This window comes from Rattus rattus, chromosome 1 (genome assembly GCF_011064425.1).
Source record: "Rattus rattus isolate New Zealand chromosome 1, Rrattus_CSIRO_v1, whole genome shotgun sequence".
NCBI classification, from domain to species: Eukaryota; Metazoa; Chordata; class Mammalia; order Rodentia; family Muridae; genus Rattus; species Rattus rattus.
Window position 1 is genome coordinate 183,924,689 of NC_046154.1, and position 6,550 is coordinate 183,931,238.

At 38.6% G+C, this 6,550-nt stretch overlaps 1 pseudogene; it reads left to right on the top strand.

Annotated features, from left to right (window-relative positions):
- Positions 1-2,180: 2,180 nt before the first annotated feature.
- LOC116914224 lies at positions 2,181-6,481 on the top strand (annotated as a pseudogene).
- Positions 6,482-6,550: the final 69 nt, after the last annotated feature.

The window sequence follows — 6,550 nt, forward strand, 5'->3', positions numbered from 1 at the left end:
ATTTGAAATGCAAATTTATAAATCCAATAAAAGAAAACAATAGAAAAAAAGAATTATTTTTGCTATTGTGGATTTTCTCTATTTTGCTTTTCCAGATGAATTTGAGAATGACTTCCTTGCTTTGGTTGCCACCATCTTATTATTTGTCTACATCTGGGTGCCCTGGACAACATACAGCCGTAGAAGCATGTGCTACAGTGGTTGCTTTTTATTCCTAACCCCCTTAATATTCATCCATGTGAGAGTATGTGCCAACATCACTGTGCTTTTTAAGGTGACACAATGTGTATGTCCATCCATCAAATATACATGGGCCACATTCACTTTTAGATTGTGAACACAAGAGCACAGATCTAAGAGCTTGTGTTCAGTTCTTTTAGGCATGTATCTGGAAGAGGGATTATTAGATTTGATGGTACGTCTACTGCATTTTTGACTCCATGTTCCCATAAATGATTTCAGGTTCTTTGTGGTGGTCATCCTAAGCGACCATTATAAAGAGTGACTTCAGTTCAACAACATAAAAACAAATCACTGACTTGCCTGTTCATTGTACTAAAGACAAATTTCACAACAGAATTAGACAAGAAAATAAAACAAGGACAAACAAATAAACAACAACAAAATAGAAGGGGAAAAAACCCAAGAGAAGGCACAGGAACCAGATGCATATTTATTCCCATACTCAGGAATTTCATAAAACCACAAAAGTGGAAGCTATAATATATATTTAAAATATCTGGTGCAGACCTATGCAGATTATGTACATGTTACTTCAGTCTCTGTGAGTTCATATGAGCTTTACTCAAGTTTATTTGAATGCCTTGTTTTCTTTGTGTCTTCCATCCCATTTAACTTATATACACTCTGCCTTGTCTTTGATACAATTCCTGAGACCTGAATCAAGGGATTTGATAGAGACATCCCATGTACAATTGAGTATTAAAAGGTCTTTCACTTTCTGCATAATGTCAGGCTGTGGGTCTTTGTATTTCCTATCTGCTGTGGGAGGATAGTTCTCTTGTCTTTGTCTAATTTTTAAAGAACTTGCTTTTGTGTGTTGTGTGACAATCGCAGTCACTCTTTGTTGTTTAGTTATTTACAAATATATGACATGCAAATGTTTTCTCCTGTTCTGTATGTTGCCTGCTTTTGATTTTATGTAATTAAATTAGCTATTTTGTTGCTACCAAATGTAGTTTATGTATACTGTGGAGTGGTAGAAATATGACCTAACTAGATCAAGATAACTGAGCAGGACTGAACACAAGAAATTTCTGATGCAAAATGTCAGAAACTCTTGTGAAGTTTTAAATCATTATAAAGTATAGATTATAAACTATTTCTAGTAAAATAAGGTACATTCTATATTTCACTAAACAAAATACATACCATTACATGATTCACGTAACTGTACACAATAGATTTATTGTTTTTAAAGTAAATCAAACATTTTTGCCTTTACAAGTGTGTTACAAGTATATACTACCAAGCATTTAAATTATAAGATACATTTGGATAGTAAAATCCAATATTTTGTATGTTTCTATATTGCTTTTATGAGGCTCTTTAAAAAACTAAAACTTTCTCTTAATGGGAACTATTTCCTATTCATTATCACAGAAGTGGGTTTCTTCCTACATTACTGTTTATATTTTTCTTATTTGCTTTATGTTTATATTTTATAATAACATAAACATTCTTTACACTTGAGATACTGAACTCATTGAAATTTTTCTTTTTGCATTCCTTTTTTCATCTGCTCAGTCATTGTCTTTGAAGTACTTATTGTGGATACCATGAAATAACAGATATCTTTCCTGACCTTCTACTTTGTGCCCTGCCCCCCCCCCAAGCCAAAAGTGTTCAGAGAAATACATAAATAAGGGAGAAAACATCAGAGAAGGGAGGTTTCTATGAAGAAAATTATATCAGAATATCATCCAGGCCCAGGGAAGTTGTCTGTTGTTGGTGATTGCACCTATGTGATACCTAAAGCTGGGTGTAGGCCTGTGGGTCTCTTTCTACTATGGTTTGTCCTTGATGATTAAGGAATGCCAGTTTATGTACAATATCTTAATCCTCAAAAATTTTTAAAAAATGCCACTAGTATATACTGGACCATTATCAGTTTTTTAATTGTCCTTGGGACTCCCACAAAGACAAAGGCCTGTAGGGCAATGACTTTTAGCATCTTAATTTTTCTCACTGTGCAGAGGTGTAAAAGTAGAATCAGAATAGTTATCGATAGACATTTCGATGGTAATTTCAAAGGAAGGAATATGTAATATCCATTTGCCAAATATCATTATGCTATAACCCTCTTGGGTTAACTTCCAAATTGGGAGAGGAAATAAATGGGGCACACTGGGGACATTGACTGATTATTTGGGGTGCTTGGTCTTTAGTTACTCCATTGTGAAACCTCAAAGAATTAGCATTAAGATGGAATGTTTTATGTATTTGAAAGCTTTATCATAGACAGTAATATTCATTAACATACAATAACATTGAGACTGAGTATAAGAATCAGCCAACTCATTGCCTTGTGCTAAGGGGTTGGGTAACATGGAATGTCCTCTTATATGGCCCACAAAAATAGGTTCCTGATGGTTCCATAGCAAAATCTATACTTGTAATAAGCAGGCACAAATTGATGAAACAGGAGCAACAAAGGCAGCAGTCTCAAGGAGTGAGACACTCTGAGACACATACACACTATCATTGTATATGTTACAAGGTTCATCAGGAAACATTACCAAAACTATTTGTAAAGCTTTCAATTCTGCTAGCTGTCCAGAACAATTAGAAATTTTTATAGCCTCTACCTTCCCTCCAGATACTACTGCAGCACATCCATTGGAAGAACCATCAGTAAACACTAAACGAGCCTTTTGCAAAGGGGAACTAACAATAATTCATGGAAAAAATTACTGGATGCATTTTAAAAAACTGACAAATCTTACTATCAGGATAAAGCTTATCAAACTGACTAACAACAGTGCACATTAAAATAGCCCAATCTGTAAATTCCTGTGCTAAATATTGTAGCTGCTCCTTGGTATAGGCAGTAATAATAAGGTCTGGTTCCTTGCCAAAGGTCCGTAAGCTAATTTTTCAAGCCTTGAACAGTAATTGAGCAATATCTTGAGGATAGCCACCACTATTTTTGCAGGTGAAGCTTGTAAATAAACCCACATTAAAGTGCCATTCTGCCAAAAAAATCCCAGTAGGAGAATGAGCAGAAACAAAAATCAAAAACAAAAGAGGCCTAGAATAATCAATATAATTAAGGTTAGCCTCTTCCAAAGCTGTTGTACTAAATTTAGGCATTCACATGCTTCTGGAGTTAATTGTCTAGGTGAATTTGGAGAGGAATCACCTTTTAAAATACCAAGTAATGGCTTCAATTCTCCTGTAGTTAATTTTAATGTTGGTTGAAGCTAATTTATATCTCCTAATAATTTTCAAATGTCATTTAAGGTCTTTAGTGTATTAATCTAATTTTAAGATTTTTGTGGGTGAATTCCTTTTTGTAATAATTCATGTCCTAAATACTGATATGGGAAATTCTTTTGAACCTTTTCAGGAGCAATCCTTAACCCTGTAGCCCCCAAATTTTGTAAATCAGCATATGCTGTCAACAATTCTTTTTCCATTTTTTAGCTGCTTACAAAACACCATCCATATAATGGATAATATATATCTGTGGATACTTTTGCCTCAAAGGATTTAGGGAAGAGGCTACTTATACCTGACACATAGTAGGACTATTGGCCATCCCATGAGGTAACACAACCCAATGATAGTGATGAGAAGGCTCCTGAAAAGTTATGGAAGGAATGCTAAAAGCAAATCTCTCACACATCTTTAGGATCTAGTGGAATAGTAAAGAAACAATCCTTTAAATCAGTAAGTATCATAGGCCAATTTTTTTTTGGAATAGTTACAGGAGAAGGGAGATCAGGCTGAGTAGGTTCCATAGACATCATAGTTTTGTTAATTTCCCTTAAATCTTGTTATAATCTCCTCTTTCCAGACTTTTTCTTAATCACAAAAATGGGTGTATTCCAAAGTGAAGTGGAAGGAATATGACCACTTTGTAACTGTTCCTGAACTAATTGATGAGATTTCTTCAATATTTTTCCTTGGACGGGGCCATTGTACAATCCACACCAGATCAGGGGCCACTGTACAATCCACACTAGATCATTTGATTTTCAGGTGTTGGGCAAAGGTTTAATGTGAAGAGGCTTATTAACAGTGACCGTTAGGATAAATTTCCCAAGCCTGTTTTATCATGAGGAAGTTTAGTTATTTTTAGCTCTTTAGTTACAGTATAAGTTTCGTCTTGTAAATTTTTGCCCAATCCTCTTGCTGGGATGAAGCCTTGCTTCTTCATCATGCTTTGTATAGGCTAAGTAGTTAGTATAGCCCCCATACCATTGGGTACATCTTGTCCCCACAAGTTGACAGGTACTTGTTCTAAAGCAAAAGGCTGAAACCATCCCTCGTGTCCTTCCTTATCTCTCCATTTAAGAATCTTGCTGCTTTTTTTGAGGAGCTTTCAGCTGTCCCCACTCCTTATAAGGTGGAGTGAGATATCTCTAAGGGCCAGGACTTTGGGCAGAAGGCTTTCACTATCACAGTGGTATCAGCTCCATTATCTAGGATCCCATGTAGAGGTTTTTCTCCAACCCATAGAGTGAATGTGGGACGTTTCTCTAAAGAGGACACTGAAATTGCACCAGGCCCAAGAGCCCTTGATTTACATGGGCAGATTTAAACACAGGATTATTAGTATAAAACTGGGGCAAAATAACCAACTGAGCTATCCTATCCCCTTGAGTAATAACTACAATTATTCTTTCTACAGAAACCATAAGTTTTGCTTTTTCGCAAGGGGTTTGCCGTCAGAATGCAGGTGTTGTGAAAGCCACCACTAATTCAAAAGCAAAAATGGGAAAGGAAAAAGACTCACATCAACATCAGTAAATTTGGACCACGTAGATTCCGCAAGTCCACCACAACCGCCACCTGATCTACAATGTGGTGGAATCAACAAAGAAACCATCGAAAAAGTTTGAGAAGGAGGGCTGCGGAGATGGGAAAAGGCTCCTTCAAGGTATGCCTGGGTTCTGGACAAACTGAAAGCTGAGCATGAGCGTGGTATCACTATTGACATCTCCTGTGGAAATTTGAGACCAGCAAGTACTATGTGACTATCATTGATGCCCCAGGACACAGAGACTTCATCAAGAATATGATTACAAGGCACATCTCAGGCTGACTAGGGCTGTCTCCGATTATTGCTGCTGGTGTTGGTGAATTTGAAGCTGGTATCTCCAAGAACTGGCAGACCCGTGAGCATGCTCTTCTGGCTTACACTTTGGGTGTGAAACAGCTAATTGTTGGTGTCAACAAATGGATTCCACCGAGCCACCATACAGTCAGAAGGAGATAGAGGAAATCGTTAAGGAAGTCAGCACCTACATTAGAAAATTGGCTACAACCCTGACACAGTAGCATTTGTGCCAATTTCTGGTTGGAATGGTGACAACATGCTGGAGCCAAGTGCTAATATGCCGTGGTTCAAGGGATGAAAGTCACCCCTTAAAGATGGCAGTGCCAGTGGCACCACGCTGCTGGAAGCTTTGGACTGCATTCTGCCGCCAACTCGTCAACTGACAAGCCTCTGGATCGCTTCCCTCCAGGATGTCTATAAAATTATTGGCACTGTCCCCCCGTGGGCCGGTGGAAACTGGTGTTCTCAAACCTGGCATGGTGGTTACCTTTGCTTCAGTCAATGTAACACCAAAGTCAAGTCTGAAATGCACCATGAAGCTTTGAGTGAAGCTCTGCCTGGGGACAATGTAAACTCAACGTAAAAAACGTGTCTGTCAAAGGCGTTAGGCGTGGCAATGTTGCTGGTGACAGCAAAATGACCCACCAATGGAAAGCTGGCTTCACTGCTCAGGTGATTATCCTGAACCATCAGGCCAAATTAGTGCTGGCTATGCTCCCTTCTGGATTGTCACCCGGCCCACATGCAAGCATACAAAGTTTGCTGAGCTTAAAAGAGAAGATCGATCGTCGTTCTGGTAAGAAGCTGAAAGATGGCCCCCAATTCTTGAAGTCTGGTGATGCTGCCATTGTTGACATGGTCCCTAGCTGGCCATATTGTGTTGAAAGCTTCTCTGACTACCCCCCTCCACTTGGTCGTTTTTGCTGCGGATGACGAGGCAGACAGTTGCTGTGGGTGTCATCAAAGCAAGATGGACAGGCTGCAGGGCTGGCAAAGTCACCAAGTCTGCCCAAAGCTCAGAAGGCTAAATGAATATTACCCCTAACACCTGCCACCCCAGTCTTAATCAGTGGTGGAAGAACGGTCTCAGAACTGTTTGTCTCAATTGGCCATTTAAGTTTAATAGTAAAAGACTGGTTAATGATAACAATGCATCGTAAAACCTTCAGAAGGAAAGAATGTTTTGGTCTGCTCCCAGAACCTGGGAGAGGACCTCACCGCCTGGTCAGGGTGGGCACGCCTGAG